The sequence below is a fragment of the Capricornis sumatraensis genome, unplaced genomic scaffold (genome assembly GCF_032405125.1).
Source record: "Capricornis sumatraensis isolate serow.1 unplaced genomic scaffold, serow.2 scaffold13, whole genome shotgun sequence".
Taxonomy (NCBI): Eukaryota; Metazoa; Chordata; class Mammalia; order Artiodactyla; family Bovidae; genus Capricornis; species Capricornis sumatraensis.
The window spans coordinates 1,506,816-1,529,332 of record NW_027184624.1 but is presented as its reverse complement, the minus strand read 5'-3'; positions in this window follow the sequence as shown (position 1 = coordinate 1,529,332).

The following is a 22,517-nucleotide window of genomic DNA, read 5'->3' as shown; positions in this document are numbered from 1 at the left end:
CTTGGAAGAAAAGTTGTGATCAACTTAGACAGCATATTGAAAAGCAGAGATATTACTTTGCCAACAAAGGTCCATCTAGTCAAGGTTATGGTTTTTCCAGTGGTCATGTATGGATGTGAGAGTTAGACTGTGAAGAAAGCTGAGCACTGAAGAATTGATGCTTTTGAACTGTGGTGTTAGAGAACATTCTTGAGAGTCCTTTGGACTGCAAGAAGATCCAATCAGTCCATTCTGAAGGAGATCAGCCCTGGGATTTCTTTGGAGGGAATGATGCTAAAGCTGAATCTCCAGTACTTTGGCCACTTCATGCAAAGAGCTGTCTCATTGGAAAAGACTCTGATGCTGGGAGGGATTGAGGGCAGGAGGAGAAGGGGACAACAGCAAATGAGATGACTGGATGGCATCACTGACTCAATGGACGTGAGTCTGAGTGAACTCCAGTAGTTGGTGATGGACAGGGAGGCCTGGCGTGCTGCGATTTCATGGGGTCGCACAGAGTTGGACAAGACTGAGTGACTGAACTGAACTGAACTGAGGCTCCTATTGGTAATCCTCTGGAATTACATCAAGGGCTTGGGACACATCTTGAGTTGTGACAGGGACCTCGGCATTCCTCTTGAGTCACTGCAGGGGGATCAGGCCTCCTCTAGATTTGCAGCAGTGAACTCGAGTTTCTTCTCGAGTTCCAGTGGGAAATTCAAGGTTCCTCTTGAGTTGCCTCGAGGATCTTGGTGTTCCTCTTAAGTTGCAAATTGAAGTTGGACCTTCTCTAGAGTTGCTACGGGGAACTCAAGGTTCCTCTTGAGTTGCGATGGTGATCTCGTTTTTCCTCTCAAGTTGCAACAGGGGAGTTAGGTCGCCTCTCGAGTTCCTTTAGATTTGTGGTGGGCAGCTGGGGGTTCCTCTTGAGTTGCATCAGGGGTCTTAGGGTTCCATTCGAGCTGAGGCAGGGAACTCGAGGTTCCTCTCGACTTACTGGGGTCGGGGGGAAGGGTACACAGGGTTCCCCTTGACTTGCAGTGGGGCCTCCTCTTGAGTTTTCTTGGGTTGACTTATGTCTAGCAGGGATTTGCATGCTGGCTCCTGTCTTGTTGCAAGACAGGATGTTGCAACAACATGGTTATTGGATGTTGGATGGCTATTCACTAACTTTGACATGGGATTTCTCTATCATTGTTGTCAGGGTCAACTCTGTAGTTGTGGTGGGTTCGTTACTCTCTAGTTGTGGTGTGCAAGCTATTTTCCACTTGTGTGAGGTTTATCTCTATTAGCAGCAGATGGGCTCCTCTCATGTGTGATGTCCAGTTGGCTCCTCTTGAGTTGTGGTGGAGGGCTCCTCTCGAGGTGAAGGGCTGTGTCCTCTCTGGTTGGGGTGTGGGTGGCTTCAAGTAGGGGGTCCTCTCTTTGTTTGGTGCTTGGTGTTCCTCACAAATATCAGTGGTATTGCTGCTCTCTAGTTGTGAGGGACTCCACTTGACTTACTTCTGGGAGCTCGTCTCTATTTTTGGGAGCTCGTCACTATTTTTTACAAAAAGGCTTTTCTCTAGGTGTGATATCCTGGGGGACACCACTCTAGTTGTGCCGGGGGAATCTGCTTCGGTTTTGGCCGGGGAGCCCCTCAGTCATTTTGGCCAATGACCCCTTTCCTGGATACAGTCTAAGGCTCCTGTCAAATTGCAGCTGGGAACTCGGGGTGACACTTGAGAGGCAACAGGTGACACGGGCTTCCTATAGAGTTGTGGTGGAGTTTCCTCTCGAGCTGCAGTGGGGCCAATCCTCTCTAATTGCGATGTGCATGTTGGACCCTGTCTAGTTTCAATGTGCAGAAGGCTACACTATTTTTGGCGTAGGGCTACACTCATATTGCAGTGAGGGTCCATGCTTTATTTGTGGTGGGTCGGCACTTCTCTAGTCATTTGTAGATTCTGCTCCAGTTTTGCTGGGGGGAGCAGGGGGCTCCTTTTTACTTCTGTTAGGTGGGCTTCTCTCTAGTTGTGATATCGTGATCTTCTCAAATTGTGTGTGTGGGGGTGACTCCTCTCTGGTTGTGATGAGAAGGGGCTCTTTTTCTATTTGTGATGTGCAGGAAGTTACTTTCTAGTTGTGGAGGGGGGCCTCCGATTTAGTTGTGTTGTGGGGCTTCCTCTCTTTTTGTGGTAGAGTGCTCCTCTCGAATTGTGGTGGAGTAGGCTCCTCTAGGGACTCCTCTGGAGTTGCATCAGGGGGCTTGTGTTTTGTCTCGAGGTGCAATGAGTAACTTGGTGTACCTCTCAAGTTGCTGTAGGGGAATTGGGCCTCATCTTGAGTTAAAGTGGGGATCTTGGGGTTCATTTCGAGTTGCAACAGGGGAGTCAGGTCTCCTCTCAAGTTGAGGGGCGTGGAGCTCAGCTTTCTTCTCATGTTGTAACAGGGAAGTCAGGCCTTCTCTCGAGTTGAGATGGGGAACTCAGGTTTCCTCTCGAGTTACAACAGTGGATTTGGACCTCTTCTCTAGTTTCAAGGAGGAACTTGAGAGGTTCCTCTCGAGTTTAGCAGGGGAGTCGGTCTTCCTCTGTAGTTGCAGTGGGGAGCTCGGAGCTCCTTTGAGTGGCAGCACATGACTCGGTTCCACTGGAGCTGCAGCAGGGAACTCAGGGTTACTCTCGAGTTGGGGGGTACTCAGGATTCCTCTCAACTTGTGGTGGAGGCTCCTCTTGATTTGTCTTGGGTTGACTCATCTCTAGAAGTGATGTGCAGGGTGGCTCCTGTCTTGTTGCAATGTCGGGTGGCTACCCACTAGTTTTGGCATGAAACTTCTCTATTGTGTCAGGGTCAACTGTGTAATTGTGGTGGATTCGATTCTGTCTAGTTGTGGTGTGCAAGCTCCTCTCTACTTGTGGTGTGCACTTCCTCTCTATTAGCAGCAGAGGGGCTCCTCTCAATGTGTGAAATCCAGTGGGCTCATCTTGAATTGTGGTGGAGGGCTCCTATCGAGGTGCAGGGCTTTGTCCTCTCTGGTTCAGGTGTGGGTGGCTCCATGGGGATGTCCTTCTCTGATTTTAGCCCTAGGGTTTCATCACAATATTACTGGGATTGCTTCTCTCTAGTTGTGAGGGACTCCACTTAACTTACTTCAGGGAGCTCATCTCTATTTGTGGCAGAATGGCATCTTTCTAGGTGTGATATCCTTAGGGACCCCACTCTAGTTGTTTTGGGGAAATACGGTTTAGTTTTGGCTGGGGAGCCACTCTGTCAGTTTGTCCAGTGCCCCCCTTTCTTGTTACAGCTTAGGGTTCCTGTCAAATTGCAGTGAGGACTTGGAGTGCCTCTTGAGTTGAAGCAGGTGACTTAGGTTTCCTTTAGAGTTCTGTTAGAGTCTCCTCTTGTGCAACAGTGTGGCAGATCCTCTCTACTAGTGATGTGCGGGCTGGTACCTGTGAGGCTGCAATCTGCAGAAGGCTACTCTCTCTAGTAGCTGCATGGGATTCTTCTTTAATTGCAGTGAGGATCCACTGTTTATTTGTGGTGACTTGTCTCCTCATTCTCACCCCCCCCCCAAACTGCTCTCTAGTTGTGGCACAGGGACTCCTCTTTAATTGTGGTATCTAGGCTCCTCTCTAAATGCAGTAGGATGCTCTTTCCAAATTGTGAGGTGGTGACTCCTCTCTGTTCATTATGACAAGGGGTGCTTTTTCTATTTCCAATGTGCCAGAGGCTACTTTCTAGCTGTGGAAGTGGCGAGGGGGATGTCCACTCTTTAGTTGTGGTATGCGGCTTCCTCTTTTTTTTTTTTTGTGGTAGAGTGTGCCTCTCAAATTGTGATGTGGTTGGCTCCTCTTGGGAATCCTCTGGAGTTGCATCAGGGGGCTTGGGGCTCATCTCTAGTGAGGTGGTGAACTCGGGGTTCCTCTTGAGTCGCTTCAGGTGAATCAGTCCAGAACTCGAGTTGGGGCGGGGAACTCAGGGTTCTTCTCAAGTTGTGGCAGGGAACTGGGTTCCTGTCAAGTTGCAGCGGGGATCTAGGGGTTCCTCTCAAGTTGAAACAGGGGAGCCAAACCCCGTCAAGAGTTGAGGCAGGGAACTATGGCTTCCTCTCGAGTTACAACTGGGGAGTTGGGCCTCCACTCAAGTTCCATGGGGGGAACTTGGTGTTCCTCTTGAGTTGCACCAGGGGAGTTGGGCCTCCTCTCAAGTTGCAGTGGGACAGGTCCTCTCTAGTAGTGATGTGAAGGTTTGCCTCTGTCTAGTTGCCATGTGCAGGAGGCTACTTTATAGTTGCAGCATAGATCTCTACTCTAATTGCAGTGAGGGTCCACTATACTTATGGACGGATGGCCCCTCTCTAGTTGTCATTTGCAGACTACTCTCTAGTTGTTGGGGGGGGTGGGGGTGTGAAGAGCTCATCTTTAGTTGAAGTAGTTGGGCTCGTCTCTTGTTGTGGTACAGTGCTCTTCTCATATTGTGAGTGGGGTAACACCTCTCTGGTTGTGATGAGATAGGGTGATTTTCTATGGTATGAAGAAGGCTACTCTATAGTTGTGGCAACAGGGGTGGGCTACTCTTACCTGTGGTATGGGGCTTCCTCTCTTGTGGAGGTAGAGTGCTTTTCTTGAATATTTGTGGGGCAGGCTCCTCTTGGGAATCCTCTGGAGTTGCATCTGGGGGCTTAGGGCTCATCTAGAGTTGCAACAGGGAACTAGGGGTTCCTCTCACCTTGCAGCAGGGGACTCAAGTCTCCTCTCTAGTTGCAGTGGGAACTCAGTGTTCCTCTTGAGTGGTAGTACATGACTCAGGGTTCCACTTGAGCTGTGGCAGGGAACTCGGTGTTCCTCTCGAGTTGTGGGCATACTCAGGGTTTCTCCCGACTTGCAGTGGGGCAGCCTCTCAAACTGTCTTAGGGTGACTCGTCTCTAAGAGAGATGTGCAGGTGTCTCCTGCCTTGTTGCGATGATGGGTGGCTAGTCACTAATTTTGACATGGGACTTCTCTATCATTGTCAGGATCAACTCTGTAGTTGTGGTGGGTTCAAATTTCTCTAGTGGTGGTGTGAAAGCTCCTGTCTACTTGTCATTACTATTAGCAGCATAAGGGGTCCTCTTGATGTGTGATGTCCAGTGGGCCCCTTTCGAGTTGTGGTGGAGGGCTCCTCTCGAGGTCCGGGGCTGTGTCCTTACTGGTTGGGGTGCGGGTGGCTCCAGGAAGGATGTGCTCTATAATTTTGGTGCTAGGGGTCCCTCACTAATATTAGTAGGATTACTTCTCTTTAGTTGTTAGGGACTCCTCTTGAATTACTTCAGGGAGCTCGTTTCTATTTGTGGCAGAAGGGCTTCTCTCTAGGTGGATATCTTGGGGGTCTCCAGTCTCCTTTTCCAGGGGAAATCCATTTCAGTTGTGGCCAGCGAGAGCCTCCTTCCTGTTGTCCAGTGTCCTCTTTTCTTGTTACAGCCTAGGGTTCCTGTTAAACTGTAGCCAGAAACTCTTGGTGCCTCTTGAGTTGCACCAGGTGACTCGGGGTTCCTTCAGAGTTGTTGTGGAGCCTCCTCTTGAGCTGCAGTAGGCAGATCCTCTCCAGTAACGATGTGCAGGTTTGTCCCTGTCTAGTTGCAATGTGTGGGGGGCTACTGTCTAATTTCGGCATGGGGCTCCACTCTGATTGCAGGGAGGGTCCACTCTTTATTTATGGTGGCTCGTCTCCTCACTACTTGTTTTTTGGAGACTCCTCTCTAGTTGTGGCACGGGGGCTCCTCTTTAGCTGTGGTAATTGGCCTCCTCTCTAGTTGTGGTAGATGCTTTTCTCAAATTGTTAGCAGGGTGACTCCTCAGTGTTTGTGATGAGAAGTGGCACTTTTTCGAGTTGCAATGTGCAGGAGGCTATTTTCTAGTTGTGGAAGAGGGTGCCTTCTCTTCAGCTGTGGTATGGGCTTTCTTTCTTATTATGATAGATTGCTACTCTCGAATTGTGGTGAGGTTGGCTACTCTTGGGAATCCTCTGGAGTTCCCTGAGGCAGCTTGTGCTTCGTCTCGAGTCGTGATGGGGAACTCAGTGTACCTCTCAAGTCCCAGAAGGGGAACTCCAGATGAGGTGGGGAACTTGGGGTTCTTCTCGAGTTGCAGTGGGAAACTCGGATTTCCTCTGGAGTTGTGATGGGGATCCCAGGGTTCATCTCGAGTAGCCTCGTCTACTAGTTGAGGTAAGTCAAGCCTCCTCTCTAGTTGAGGCGGGAAGATCGGTTTTCCTGTCGAGTTGCAATAGAGGAGTCGGGCCTCTTCTCTAGTTGCAGTGGTGAATTTGAGATTCCTCTCAAGTTGCAGCCTGGAAATTGGACCTCCTCCTGAGTTGCAGTGGGGAACTCACGCCTCCTCTTGAGTTGTGGTGGGAGACAAGGGGTTTCTTTCGAGGTTCAGTGCAGTACTCAGGGTTCCACTCTAGCCGAGCATGGGAAGTTGGTGTTCCTCTCAAGTTTGGGGGGTACTCGTTTCCTCTCTACTTGCAGTGTGGCCCCCTCTTGAGCTGTCTTGGGCCGACTTGTCTCTAGCAGGGATGTGCAGGGTGGCTTCTGTGAGTGGTGAGATTTGTCTCTGCTTGTGTTGAGCAGGGGCACTTTTTCTAGTTGTGATGTGCATGAGGCTAGTCTGGTTGTGGCAGGGGGGCCTTCTCTTTAGTTGTGCTATGGGGCTTCCTCTTTTGTTGCGGTAGAGGGCTTCTCTCAAATTGTGTTGGGGTAGGCTCCTCTTGAGAAATGTCTGGAATTGTATCAGTGGGATTAGGGCTTGCCTTGAGTTGTGATGGGGAACTCAGAGATCCTCTGGAGTTGCTGCAGGAGAATCAGGTCTCCTCTCGAGTTATAGCTGCGAACCCGGGTTACCTTTCAAGAGGCAATACGGTGTTTCTCTCGAGTTGTGTTGGGAAAATTGGGGTTCCTCTAGAGTTGTAATGCAGATCGCAGGGTTTCTCTCGAGTTGCAACAGGGGAATTAAATCAGGCCTCCTCTCAAATTGAGTCTGGGAACTCGGGTTTCCTCTCGAGTTGCAACATGGGAGTCAGGCCTCCTCTCAAGTTGCAGCGGGGAACTCGGGATTCCTCTTGACTTGCAACAGTGGAGATAAGTCAGGCCTCCTCTGGAGTTGAGATGGGGATTTGGGTTTCCTCTTGAGTTGCAACATGGGAGAAGGGCCTCTTCTCAAGTTTAGGGGGCAAATTTAGCATTCCTTTTGAGTTGCATCAAGGGACTCAGAACTCCTCTTGGGAACCTCAGTGTTGCTCTCAAGGCATGGCATGGGACTCAGGGTTACTCTCGAGTCATGGCAGTGAACTCAAGGTTCCTCTTGAGTTGGAGGGTACTCAGGGTTTCTCTCGATTGCAGTGGGGCCACCTGTTGAGTTTTCTCAGGGCGACTCATCTCTAGCAGGGATGTGCAGGGTGTCTCCTGTCTTGTTGCAGTGTTGGTTGGCTGCTCACTACTTTTGACATGAGACTACACTAACGTTGTGGCTGGGATAAACTCTGTAGTAGCAGTGGTTTCAATTTTCTCTAGTGATGGTGTGCAAGCTCCTCTCTCTTTGTGGTGTGAGGTTCATCTGTATTAGCAGAAGAGGGGATCCTCTTGGCATGCAATGTCCAGCGGGCTCCTCTCAAGTTGTGGTGGAAGGCTCCTCTTGAGCGGTGAGGCTGTGTCCTCTCTGTTTGGGGTGTGCATGTCTCAATAGGGGAGTTCCTCTCTGCTTTTGGTGTTATGGGTTCCTCACTTATATTCATGGGATCACTGTTCTCTAGTTTTCAGGGCCTCCACTCGATTTCCTTTAGGGAGTTCATCTCCATCGGAGGCAGAAGGTCTTCCCTTTAGGTGTGATATCCTGGGGACACCTCTCGAGTTGTGCCTGGAGAATCCACTTCAGTTTTGGCCAGAGAGCCCCTCCATCATTTGTTCCAGTGGCCCCTTTTCTTGTTACATGTTACGAATCCTGTGAAATCGCAGTGGGGAACTCGAAGTTGTGCTGGAGACTCCTCTTGAGCTAAAGTGTGGCAGATCCTCTTTAGTAGCGATGTGAAAGCTGGTCCCTGTCTAAATGCAATGTGCTGGAGGCTACTAACTAGTTGTGGCATGGGCCCCACTCTCATTGCAGTGGTGGTTCACTCTTTACTTGCTGTGGGTGAGCTTATCTCTAGTTGTCATTTGCAGCCACCTCACTAGTTGTGGCGAGGCAACTCTTCTTTAACTGTGGTAGTTGGGCTTCTCTCTAGATGTGGTAGACAGCTCTTCTCAAATTGGGAGGTGGGTGACTCCTCTATGGTTGTAATGAGAAGGGGCACTTTTTCTAGTGGCAAAGTGCAGGAAGCTACTGGCTATTTTTGGCAGGGCGGGCCTCCTGCTAAGTTGTGGTATGATGCTTTCTCTTTGTTTGTGGTAGAGGGCTCCTCTGGAATTTTGGTGGGGTAGGCTCCTCTTGAGCATCCCCTGCAGTTGCATCAGGGTCTTGGGGCTCATTAGGATGGGAAACTTGGGGTTGCTCTAGAGTTACTGCAGGGTAATCGGGCCACATCTTGAATTGAGATGTGGGAACTCAGGGTTCTTCTCGAGTTGTGGTGGGAAACTCAGGCTTTCTCTCTAGTTGTAGTGGGGAGCTCAGGGATCCTCTCAAGTTGCAACAGGTGAGTCAACCCTCCTCTTGAGGTGCAAATGGAAACTCGAGATACCTCTAGAGTTGAAGCAGGGGAATTGGGCCTCATCTTGAGATAAGGTGGGAAACATGGGTTTCTTCTCAAGTTGTGGTGGGAAACTCAGGGTTCCTCTCGAATTGCAACAGGATCTTGGGGAGCCTCTAGTGTTGCAAAAAGGGAGTCAAGCCTCCTTTCTAGTTGTGAGGTGGATCTCAGGATTTCTCTCGAATCTCTGCAGGTAAATTGGGCCTCATCTCAGGTTGAGGAGGAATCTCATGGTTTTTCTCCAGTTGCAGTGGGAAGCTTGGGGTTACTCTCGAATTACAGCAGACATCTCAGGGAACTTATCAAGTTGAATCAGGAAAGTTATGCCTCCTTTAGAGTTGTGAGGGGGAATTCGGGATTCCTCTTGAGTCACTTCAGGGAAATTGGGCCTCATCTCAAGTTGAGGCAGGAAACTCGGGGTTTCCCTTGAGTTGCAATGGGTCTCTCAGGGTTCCTCTCAAGTTGCGATGGAGATCTCAGTGAACCTCTCGAGTTGTCTCAGTGGAGTCTGGAATCTTTCGAGTTATGAGGGGGAACTCAAGATTCCTCTCAAGTCACTGCAGAGGAATTGCCCCTCATCTCAATTTGAGGTGGGAATCTTGTGTTTCCTCTCCAGTGGCAATGGGGATCTCGAGGTTCTTCTCAAATTGCAACAGGGGAGTCAGGCCTCCTCTCGCATTGAGGCATGGAACTGTGGTTTCCTCTCGAGTTGTAAAAGTGTTGCCAAGCTTCCTCTCGAGTTGAGGTGGGGAACTAGCTTTTTTTCTTCAGTTGCAACAAGTGAGTCAGTCATCCCACATGTTTTGAGTGGAATTTGGGGGTTCCATTCAAGTCACTTCCAATTTGCCTTGAATCATGGACCTAATGTTCCAGGTTCCTATGCAATATTGCTCTTTACAGCACCGGACCTTGCTTCTATCACCAGTCACATACACAACTGGTTGTTTTTACTTTGGCTCCATCCCTTCATTCTTTCTGGAGTTATTTCTCCACTGATCTCCAGGAGCATATTGGACACCTATTGACCCAGGGAGTTCAGTATCCTATCATTTTGCCTTTTCATACTGTTCATGAGGTTCTCAAGGCAAGAATACTGACGTGGTTTGCCATTCCATTCTTCAGTGGTCACATTCTGTCAGACCTCTCCACCTTGACCCACTCGTCTTTGGTGGCCCCACATGGCATGGCTTAGTTTCATTGAGTTTGACAAGGCTGTGTCCATGTAATTAGATTGACTAGCTTTCTGTGATTATGGTTTGTGTGCCTGCTCTCTGATGCCTCCAGCAATTCCCATCTCTTTCAGAATTTTCCACAGTTTATTGTAATCCACACAGTCAAAGGCTTTTGCATAGTCAATAAAGCAGAAATAGATGTTTCTCTGGAACTCTCTTCCTTTTTTGATGATCCAGAAGATGTTGGCAATTTGATCTCTGGTTCCTCTGCCTTTTCTAAAACCAGCTTGAACATCTAGGAGTTCACGGCTCACGTATTGCTGAATCCTGGCTTGGAGAATTTTGAGCATTACTTTACTAGCTTGTGAGATGAGTGCCGTTGTGGGGTAGTTTGAGCATTATTTGGCATTGCCTTTCTTTGGGATTAGAATGAAAATGGACCTTTTCCAATCCTGTGGCCACTGCTGAGTTTTCCAAATTTGCTGCCATATTGAGTGCAGCACTCTCATAGCATTGACTGTGTGGATCACAATAAACTGTGGAAAATTCCGAAAGAGATGAGAATACCAGACCACTTGACCTGCCTTTTGAGAAACCTATATGTAGGTCAGGAAGCAAAAGTTAGAAGTTGACATGAAACAAAAGACTGGTTCCAAATATGAAAAGGAGTATGTCAAGGGTGTATATTGTCACCCTGCTTATTTAACTTATATGCAGAGTACATCATGAGAAACACTGCACCACTCTTAGGGGAGAAAGTGAAGAAGAACTAAAAAGCCTCTTGATGAAAGTGAAAGAGGAGAGTGAAAAAGTTGGTTTAAAGCTCAGTGTTCAGAAAACCAAAGATCATGGCATCTGGTGTCATCACTTCATGGGAAATAGATGGGAAAACAGTGGAAACAGTGTCAGACCTTATTTTTTGGTGCTCCAAAATCACTGCAGATGGTGATTGCATCCATGAAATTAAAAGACGCTTACTCCTTGGAAGGAAGTTGTGGGCAACCTAGATAGCATATTCAAAGGTAGAGACATTACTTTGCACAAAAGTCCATCTGGTCCAGGCTATGGTTTTTCCAGTGGTCATGTATGGATGTGAGAGTTGGACTGTGAAGAAAGCTGAGCTCTGAAGAATTGATGTTTTTGAAGTGTGGTGTTGGAGAAGACTCTTGAGAGTCCCTTGGACTGCAAGGAGATCCAACCAGTCCATTCTAAATGAGATCAGTCCCATGTGCTCATTGGAAGGACTGATGCTAAAGCTGAAACTCCAGCACTTTAGCCACCTCATGTGAAGTGTTGACTCATTGGAAAAGACTCTGATGCTGGGAGGGATTGGGGGCAGGAGCAGAAGGGAACAACAGAGGATGAGTTGGCTGGATGGCATTACTGACTCAATGGACATGAGTTTGACTGAACTCTGGGAGTTGGTGATGGACAGGGAGGCCTGGCATGCTGCAATTCATGGGGTCTCAAAGAGTCAGACCTGACTGAGCCACTGAACTTAACTGTGTTACGAGCGAAATGACACAAAGACAAAACACACGAGACAGACAAGAGACAGACAATACACCACTCCAGCCAGAGGAAAAAACCACGCAAAACTAATTGCAGTTTATTTTTTATAAAGCCCCCTAGGCAGAATTCCGGACAGCATGAATAAGCCTTTCCAGTACAGCGCAGGTGCATACATGTTATCATGCAGCAAGGGGAGTGAAACACCTGTCTACTTCAGATTCTGTCCAGAGCCCTTTCTTTCTCCTTATCACAAGAAGGGAATGTTCCCTCGTTTGCAAGGGACCATTAAACTCAAGGCTGTGTCCAGACTCCTTGGCAGAATGCCTCGTTTGCAAGCACGTTCAGCCCGAGCAGAGAGTCCCATTTGCAGGCACATCTCCGCTACCCTATTGTGGCTGCATTAACCCTTCATCTCCCCCTTTTTTATTTGCTTTTATAAATTGTAGCATGGTCTGGATCTTCTCTGCTTCACGCTTTAGTTGTTTCCGTTTCCGCCATCACCGGAAGACTAGAAAAGCAACACAACATAAAAGTAATATAAACACAGTGTTCCCAAAGGTAGTCCCAGTTAGTGGGGATACATGCCCTAATGGATTTAAGTTATTCATTCCCTCTTGAAGACTTTTCAGCAAATCAGACCCCGTAATGTCAGGTAAAGTCCTGCTAAAAGTAGACAAAATTTGTCGTTCCAGGTCCATAATCTCTGTAGTGAGATTTTGATGCCCAGTCAAGGATTGTTTTACTTTATCCCATCCTTCACTCATGTTAAATGGTACAGGCATTATACAAAACTGAGAAGAATTCCAATCACATTTCAACACACTTCGTGTAGATAAAACAGCTAATTGATCTCCAAGCCAGGAAACGGTGTGTTGAAGATTGAGCACGTTGGTAGCAAGTTGGGCATCCAAATTTCGCTGTTGTTGCCATAACAAATGACAGTCTTTATGCCAGTCCCGAATAAAATCAGCTGTTTGAATTCCTTGGCATAATGCAAGACCTGCCACCGCCGCTGTTGCAGTTACTGATGCGACTGCTAGAATCGAAGCAATGACCACACCAAGCATACATTGAGATCGGTGTAGCAAAGTCTGTACAGCAGTTACTAGATGAGAAACAGCAAAAGAATCTGACCACAGCCGAGTCAGATTTATAGGTAACCATACTTCTGTCTGAGTCTTAACAATTACTAACGAGAAATTGGAGTTATAGGCTCGTCTTTCAAATTCTTCCCACCAAGACTGATTTACACATTGAGTTAGATTACAATAATCACATGACACAGACCCCACAGTATCATTCCAGGTCCAATCCCCATATAACAATGCAAAATGATATTTTACACATGCCATTGTGGAATAAGATTTATTAACATGTAAATTAACATGGAATGGACCTGAAGAGTCACCACTGTCCAAAGTATAGTTTCCTGAACAGATAGTGAGATTACCAGAAACTTCCCATAGTTTCCAAATATCTCCTTGAATGTGCGGATATCCTTGCAATTGTAATTGAGGAGGGACAAGTGCAAATTGCTGCCATTTAACTGTTTCATTACCATTGCCCATCAAAGTGCTATTTGCACAATGCCACCTAAGAGATTTATTTGACCATTTTTCTAAGAGTTGCCCATGATCTGGACTCCAATCTACAATGATGGCCCCAGAATAATTCATGACTTTAAAGGGTTGATGACCTCGGCAATGTTCCCACTCCAAAGATTCTAGAGAAGGAACAAAAAAGTTAACAGGACAAATTGACATGTGTTTTCCATTATGAATGTCTATTGGTTCTGTCGAGGTGTTAAATCCCCTGGTGGAAACAAGCACAGTAAAATTAGCAAAATGGTAATTATTATACTTTACCCCCCCCCCCATGTATTATAAGAATGATGAGAATGTTCCTTGGTGAACAGACAAAAGGAGTGTCCTCCTATACACAAAGGAATACCTTCCACTGCAATTGTCAAATTACTAATATTATATTGTTGTTTATGATGAGATAATTGTTCTATTCCCCCACAAGCTGGCGGGGGAAAGAAGGCAGTCTCATTAGTACATACCTGCACTTCTGGTTCCCCCCAGGAAACTGCTCTTACTAATGGGGGATTAGGTATATATGCCCAATATGTATGATTACTTGCTGATACACCGATTACCTGACATGTCACCACCGCCATCATGGCAAGCAAAAGATTGGTATGATTCAGAGGTTGCCCCACCTTCATTAACGTCTTCTCTGCTTCCTGGGTCAACCTCTTCATTTGACCCCATGTAGGAAGTGTTGCTTCCCTTGTACAGAAAGTAAAGCTTCTCTGCATAGTAAGCTCTTCGAATTTTTGAACAAAGGGATCAGCCATTGTTGATTTTGATCAATCTTGCTGGGGTCCAAAACCTGTAATTATTAACAGAAATGAAAGCATACCCTTGTCCCAAATATATTAATGATGCTGGGATCCAACCTTTCTCATTATCCTTATACCAAATAGGCATATTCAAGATCTTCTTATCCTCTTCTTTCCCTTGAAAATGGAACTCTGCTGCTGATAGGTTTCCCTTGCTCCAAACATTCAAAAAATTTAGGGTAAGTAAGGTTTTATTCAGAATGTCTTTAGGTTTCATAAATCTCTCTTGTTCCCCCTTTTTTATTTTTTCAAGATATTCATGCAAGGTACGATTAGCTCTTTCAATGTTAGCTTGCTCTTGACTATTATAAGGAATACCAAAAGTATGAGTTATATGGTACTGAGATAAAAAGTGAGCTACTTTTGCGGATTGGTAGGCAGGTGCATAATCAGTTTTCAATTCAATTGGTAATTCCATAACTGCAAAACAAGATAACAAGTGAGTAATAACAGTGTCAGCCTTTTCAGAATGTAACACAGTGGCCCACTGAAAATGTGTGCAAGTGTCTATAGTATGATGTACACATTTTTGTTGTCCAAAAGAAGAAATGTAAATTGCATCCATTTGCCATATCTGATTTGTTTGTTGTCCTCTCATGTTGACACCTGGTGGGGTAAATGGCAAAGCAAAGGGTGCACATTTGGAACAAGAATGAACAATATTTTGAGCTTGTTTTCGAGTAATAGCATGAGATTTTTGTAACCCTTTGGAGTTGGTATGCTGTAAGAGATGTTCTTGTTTTGCTGCTTCTATAGGATGAAGAAAGGCATCATTTGTAGCATTTCCGTATGATAAAGGTCCAGGAAGGGCAGAATGTGCACTGATGTGAGTAAAGAAAATTAACTCTGAACGCTGCAAGAGCAATTGTTGTATTTGGTAAAACAATTTTTCAATAGCTGTTTTAAGGGTCAGTGGAAGGGAGACATGGGGAAGCTGTAGGCAAGACAGAACAGCATATCGAGAATCTGAAACAATGTTAATAGGAAGTTGGGGAAAATCTTGCAAAACTAAATAGATAGCCCACAATTCAGCGGGCTGTACAGAAGAAAATGAGTGGGGGAGAACCTTGGAACTTTCCGGGGTCCAATATCCAGCAGTATTTTTATTTGCATCTGTAAAAATAGCGGGTCCCTTAACTGGAACATCTGAAATTGGGGAATGAGATATCACAGCGTTAGTCTGGAGAAAATCAATCAATTTAAATGACAGATAATGATTAGAAAATGAACCAGGATATGAGGCAAGAGAAATTTGCCAGTTTTCATTAAATTGTAAACATTGAGATATTTGAGCAGTTGTTAACTGAGTAATAATCTGGTGTGGTTCACATCCTGATAATTGTAAAATATGATGGCGACCTTTCTGTATAAGGAAGGCTAATTTATCCATATATGTAGTCAATTTTTGGAAAAACTGTTAGGTAAGAAAACCCGTTCTATTAATCCTTTTTCTTGAGCAATTACACAAGATGGAGAATAAGGGGTATGAAATATTATAAACGAAATAGGTTAAGATGCATGTAAGTAAGTAAAAAAGCCGTCATTTAATCATTTCTAAACAAACTGAAGTTCCTGTAAAGCCAATGGGGTTAAGGTCCGGGGGCTATCCAGAGCTGTATCTCCTTCTAAAGTAGAAAACAAATGTCGTAATTAATAAGTAGGAATCCCAAGTACCGGGCGTAGCCAATTAATATCTCCCAATAACTTTTGAAAATCATTTAAGGTTTTGAGATGGTCTCTTCTAATTTGCAACTTTTGGGGCCTTATTTTATGTTGTTCCAATATTGTCCCTAAATACAAAGTAGGAAAGTCCTTTTGAATTTTTTCCAGGGCTATTTGCAAATTGTATAGTCTTAAAGCCTCCTGCACTTTTAAAAAGAATTCATCACATTCAGCAATATTAGGAGCTGCTAATAGGAGATCATCCATATAATGATATAGAATATAATTGGGGTATTCTCGACGGAGGGACTGTAAAGAGCGAGCTACGAATTTTTGGCATAAAGTAGGACTATTTATCATTTCTTGTGGTAAGACTGTCCACTGATAACGCTTAATAGGCTGAGCATGATTAAGAACAGGAACTATAAAAGCAAATTTATCTCTATCTTGCAATTGTAGGGGAATGGTAAAAAAACAGTCTTTAAGATCTAGCACCATTAAGGACCAATTCTGAGGAATAAGAGCTGGAGAGGGGAGGCCCAATTGTAATGCTCCCATAGGTTCAGTACATTTATTAACTTCTCGTAAATCAGTTAACATTCTCAATTTTCCAGATTTCTTTTTTATAACAAAAACAGGAGAATTCCAGGGGGAGGTAGAGGGCTCTATATGACCAAGTTGGAGTTGTTCTTGTACTAATTGTTCTAATGCCTCGAGCTTCATTTGTGGTAATGGCCACTGCTCAACCCATTTTGGAGTATTAGTTAACCATTTTAATGGGAGTGCTCGAGGAATTTGAGCACTGGCTACTAGTTTTCTGATGGAATGGTTACAGAAGCCCACAAAGGAGAGAAAAGATCTCTTCCCCATATATTAATAGGTATGTTTACAGTATAAAAGGTAACAAACACTGATCTTCCATTATGGAATTGGCATTGCAAGGGATGGGTACTTTTCCAGACATCTGCAATGGAGCCCAGTCCCATCAGCATTAGAGGGCTTTTTTCTTTTTTCCAATCTTGGGGCCATTGTTGAGAAGAAATGACTGAAACATCCGCCCCTATGTTAACTAGTTCCTCAAAGTTGTTTCCTTGTATAATCAAGGAGAGAACAGGGCGAGAATCTTTGATAAGCATTTCCCAAAATATATGTGGCCCAGTACTTCCAAATCCTCCTGTTCGTTCATTAGGAAGAGCCAAAAAGGGGTGATAAGGTAGGAGAAGTATTTGGGCAATACGCTCCCCAGCTAACAATGAAAGCGTGGTAGAAGTAGAGACCATAATTAAAATTTCCCCAACATAGTCAGAGTCTATTACCCCAGGAATTATGGTTAGACCTCTCAAAGCCATGCTGCTACAGCCTAATATCAAGCCAAAATTGCCTTTAGGCAGTGGCCCAAATACATTTGTTTTTAATTTGTAAATGCCTCCCCCTGGTGACAAAAGAACATTATCAGCTAGTGGTAAATCAGCAGCAGCACTCCCTGAAGTAGCAGACCGTAAGTCCGAAATCATTATATGAGTTCCTTTTAAGGGGGCATCGACTTGTAGTGGTTGCTGGGAGGGAACAGGGTTGGGGCAGGTGGGATGGCAGGAGGGCAAGGAGGAGAAGTCTCTGGTATTGTTCCTGGGCCCCAAGGACTTAGGCCCGCAGGATAGTTTCCCGGTATCGGGTTGCCCATTTTATCTGTTTTAGATCTGCATTCATTAGTCCAATGAAGCCCCTTCCCGCACCAATGGCAAGGTCCAGGAGGAGTCTTATTTTTCCCATCAAGAGATCTGTCTTTAGGAATTGCACCTTGATCAGCTTTTAATTTCTGACACTCTCTTTTCATATGACCAGGTTTTCCACAATGGAAGCAGTTACCTCCCTTTTGCATTCTCATAGCTTTGGCCAAGGCTGTAGCAAAGACATTAGCCTGATGCTCAGTTACTCCTACTCCTGAGCAGGCTCTGATATATTCAGCTATAGATGCACCCTGTCCCTTTAATGGTCTCAGTATACGCTTGCAGGATTTTCATTTTCAAATGCTAAAGTTTGTAATAATATCTCTGAAATCTCATCCCTCCCTACAGCCCATTCCACAGCTACCCTCAATCTTGCTAGAAAATCAGTATATGGCTCATTGGGGCCTTGCATTGTTTTAACAAAGGAGGGCTGGGCGTGACCAGTAGGCACCACATGGCACCATGCTTGTAAAAAGACCTGGGAGACTTGTTGTAAGTCCTGATCAGAGTATTGAGCCTGTTCTCTTAAAGCCCAATAATGGCCCTCTCCCATTAGCTTGTCCTTGAGAGGACCAGGGGGATTCTGTCCCTCATTAATCCGAGCCTGCTTTCTAGCTTCTTCTTCCCACCAGCTACGAAGTGGCAACCATTGAGAACCCTCCAAGACAGCTTGGGCAATAGATTCCCAATCTAACGGAATGATTAATTTGCTTTTTCCCAATGATTCCAGCATAGCCAAAACAAAGGGAGATTGAGGACCGTACTGCGCTACTGCAGCTTTAAGATCTTTAAAAAAATTTATATTCCAAAGGAGTGTATTGAACATTTATCACATTGTCATTTTGCTGTCTCTGGATGGGAAATAATTGTGGAGGATTGATAAAACCACCAGGGGGAGCAGGTAAGTGATCATCATGAAGCACAGACAAAGGAAAGAACCGACAATGTTCCCTGCCCACATCGGGCCGATTAACCGCAGTGGGGAAAAGAGAAGCATAAGGAGGAGCAGAAGGTGTAGATTTCCTCTCCTTATGGGATTTCCACCACTCCTGGAATAGATGGGTCATTTAATCTCTTTGCCCTCCTCTGATGAAACCGAAGAAGCCTCTGCTGAATCTGATTCTGAACTATCAGGTATTTCACCATTTACAGGAGGAAGCTCACCTGTATCCTTGCCTTCAGGCAATGCAGAAACCCCACCAACGTCTGACACATCCTCATAAATTATTTCTCCCTTCCTTGAAGCATTAGATTTAGTTTCACTATCAGTAGAAAGCAAGGTAAAAGCCTGTGTTATAGCACTACACAAAGTCCATAACTTCAAAGGGATCACATTACCCTTCTGATATTGCTTTCTCAATTCCTTTTGAATTGTTTTCTATTCCTTCAAGTTTAACTGTAACTTAGTTTGATATTGAAACCAATGACAATATTGCTCCACCAAGCAAAAGAGCCCACTCAATCGACGAGTCGAGGCCTTAATGCCTATGGAGTGGAGAAGTCCTTTGACCAACTCCATGTATTGTGTCCGTAATGATGAGGAATTCCCCATGATTTTCCCGAAAGTTCCCCTGCTATGGATGTAAAATCCCCCCGGGGTTACTCACCCTTTTGGTTTCACTCGAGCCCCACGTTGGGTGCCAGATGCTGCGAGTGAAATGACACAAAGACAAAACACACGAGACAGACAAGAGACAGACAATACACCACTCCAGCCAGAGGAAAAAAACGTGCAAAACTAATTGCAGTTTATTTTTATAAAGCCCCCTAGGCAGAATTCCAGACTGCATGAATAAGCCTTTTCAGTACAGTACAGGTGCACACATGTTATTGTACAGAAAGGGGAGTGAAATCCCTGTCTACTGCAGAGTCTGTCCAGAGCCCTTTCTTTCTCCTTATCACAAGAAGGGAATGTTCCCTCGTTTGCAAGGGACCATTAAACTCAAAGCTGTGTCCAAACTCCTTGGCAGAACACCTCGTTTGCAAGCAAGTTCAGCCCGAGCAGAGAGTCCCATTTGCAGGCACATCTCCGCTACCCTATTGTGGCTGCATTAACCCTTCAAACTGAACTGATTCAAATGACTGCAGGGAATCAGGTCTTACGTCAACTTGCAGTGGAACTCAGTGTTCTTGCAACTTGCAGCAGAAAACACGGGGTTCCTGTCGAGTTTTGATGGCTATCTTAGGATTCCTCTCGAGTGTCAACAGGGGAGTCAGTACTCCTTTCGAGTTGAGATGGGAAACCCGTGGCTCCTCTTGAGTTGCACCAGGGGAGTCAGTCCTCCTCTCAAGGTGCAGCAGAAACTCGGGGTTCCTCTCAAGTTGTGATTAGGATCTTCATGTTTCTCTCAAGGTGCAATGGGGATATCAGGATTCCTCTTGAGTGGGAAAGGGGAGTCAGGCCTCCTCTTGCATTAAGGCATGGAAGTCCAGTTTCTTCTCAAGGTGTAAAAGGGGTGTCAGGCCTCCTATCAATTGAGGTGGGTCAGGGTTTCTCTCAAGTTGTGGCGGGAACCTCAGGGTGTGCCTCGAGTTGTGATGTGGAACTCGGGAAACCTCTTGAGTCAAAGCAGGGCACTCGGGCCTCATCTCAAGAGGAGGTGGGGAACATGGGGTTCTTCTCCCATTGCAGCTGGAAACTCGGGGTTTCTCTTGAGTTGCAATGGATTCTCCTGGAGCCTTTTGACTTGCCAAAAGGGAGTGAAGTATCCTTTTGAGTAGCAACGGGGAACTAGGGATTCCTCTCTAGTCACTGCAGGGTTTATTGGGACTCCTCTAGTGTTGAGGTGGGAAACTCGGGACTCCACTGGAGTTGTGGTGGGGATCTTGGCATTTATCTTGAGTTGTGACAGGGATCTCAGGGAACCTCTCGAGTTGCCTCAGAGGAGCAAGGCCTGCTTTTGAGTTGCCTGGGGGAACCTGGGATTCCTCTGGAGTTGCTGCCAGGGAATCAGGCCTCATCTCAAGTTGAGGCAGGAAACACGGTGTTCCTCTCCAGTTGCCATGGGGATCTTGGGGTTGCTGCAGGGGAATCAGGCCTTATCTCAAGTTAAGGAAGAACTTGGTGTCCTTTCAACTTGCGATGGGAAACACAGGGTTCCGCTCGAGTTGTGATGGGGATCTGTGGATACCTCTCGAGTGGCAACAGGGGAGTCAGGACTCCTCTCGAATTGAGGTGGGGAAGTCATGTTTCCTCTCAAGTTGCAGCAGGGGAGTTGGGCCTCCTCTCAAGTTGTAGCAGAAACTCGGGGTTCCTCTCAAGCTGTGACAAGGCACTCAGGGAATCTCTCGAGTTGCCTCAGGAATGTCAGGCCTCCTTTTGTATTTTAGAGGGAACTCAAGATTCTTCTCGAGTCCTGTAGGTGAATCTGGCCTCATCTCAAGTTGAAGCAGTAACTCGGGGTTCTTCTTCAGGGATCTCAGGGAACCTCTGGAGTTGCCTGAGTGGAGTCAGACTTCCTTTTGAGTTGTGAGGGGAAACTTGGGGTTCCTCTCAAGTTGCTACAGGGGTTATCGGGCCTCATCCCTCGGTGTTCCTCTCAAGTTGCGATGGGGATCTTGGGGGTTTTCTCGAGTTGCAATGGGGATCTCAGAGAACCTCTCGAGTTGCCTTAGGAGAGTCAGGCCACTTTTCAAGTTGCCTGGAGGAACTTGGGATTCCTCTGGAGTATCTGCTGGGAAATTGGGCCTCATCTCAAGTTGAGGTGGGAAACTCAGTGTTCCTCTCCAGTTGCCGCAGGGATCTTGGGGTCCCTCTGGATTAGCAACAGGAGAGTCAGGACTCCTCTCACGTTGAGTCATGGATCTCCAATTTGCTTTCGTGTTGTAAAAGGACTATCAGGCCTCATTTCCTGTTGAGGTACAGCATGTGACTCGGGGTTCCTTTAGAGTTGTGGTGGAGAGTTCTCTTGAGATTCAATGGGGCAAATCCTCTCATAGCAAAGTGCAAGTGGTCCCTGTATAAGTGCAATGTATGGGAGGCTTCTCTCTAGATGGGGCATGGGCTCCACTCTAATTGCAGTGGTGGTTGGCCCTTTATTTGCTGGGGTTGGCTCATCTCTAGTTGTCATTTGCAGTCATCTCTGTAGTTGTGGCAGGGGAACTCCTCTTTAATTATGGTAGTTGATTCCTCTCTAGATGAGGTAGAGTCCTCTTCTCAAATTGGGAGGTGGGTGAACCCTCTATGGTTGTAATGAGAAGGGGAACTTTTTCTACTTGTGGAGTGCAGGAAGCTACTGTCTATTTGTGGTGAAAGTGGGGGGCGGGGCTCCTGCTTAGTTGTGGCATGGGCTTCCTCTCTTGTCGCAGTAAAGGGCTCTTCTCTAATTGTGATGGGGCAGGTTCTTCTTGGGAAATCTCTGCAGTTGCATCAGGGCCTTGGGGCCTGTGTTGAGCTGGGCCGGAGAACTCAGGGTTGCCCTCCAATCACTGCAGAGGAATCAGGCAACAACTCGTATTGAGGTGGGGAATCTCGGGAGTCTTCTCTAGTTGTGGCAGGAAACTCGGTGTTTCTGTCGAGTTGCGACTGGGAACTCGGTAATTGTCTTGAGTTGCAATTAGTGAGACAGGCCTCTTCTTGAGATTCGATGGGGAAGTCGGGATTCCCCTCGAGTGGAAGCAGGGGAATCAGCCCTCATCTTGAGATGACGGAGAGAACATAGTGTTCTTCTCGAGTTGTGATGGGTATCTCGCAGAAGACCTTGGGTTGAAAAAGGGAGTCAAGCCACCTTTCGAGTTGTGTGGGGGACTCGTGATTCATCACGAGTCACTGCAGGGGAATCGGGCCTCAGTTTGGGTTGAGGTGGGGAACTCGGAGTTCCTCTCGAGTTGCGATGGATATCTCAAGGTTCCTCTTGAGTTGCAATGGGGATCTCAAGGAAGCGTGCAAGTTCTTTCAGGGGAGTCAGGCCTACTTTCGAGTTGCAAGGGGGAAGTCACGATTCCTCTCAAGTCACTGCAGGTGAATCGGGCATCATCTTGAGCTGAGGCCAGAACCTCGGGGTTTCTCTCCAGTTGTGACAGGGATCTTGGGGTTCCTCTCAAGCTGCAACATGGCAGTCAGGACTCCTCTCGCATTGAGGCATGGAACTCTGGTTTCCTCTCAAGTTGTAAAAGGGGGTCAGGCTTCCTGTTGAGTTGCAGAGTGGAACTCAGGATTTTTCTTGAGTTGCCACAGGGGAGTTGGACCTCTCTTCGTGTTGTGAGGGGAAATTCGGGGTTCCATTCGAGTCACTGCAGGGGAGTCAGGCCTTACTTATCTCGAGTTGAGGAGTAACTAGTTGTCCTTGCGGCTGGAAACTCGTGGTTCCTCTCGAGTTGAGATGGGGATCTGAGGATACCTCTCGAGTGGCAACAGG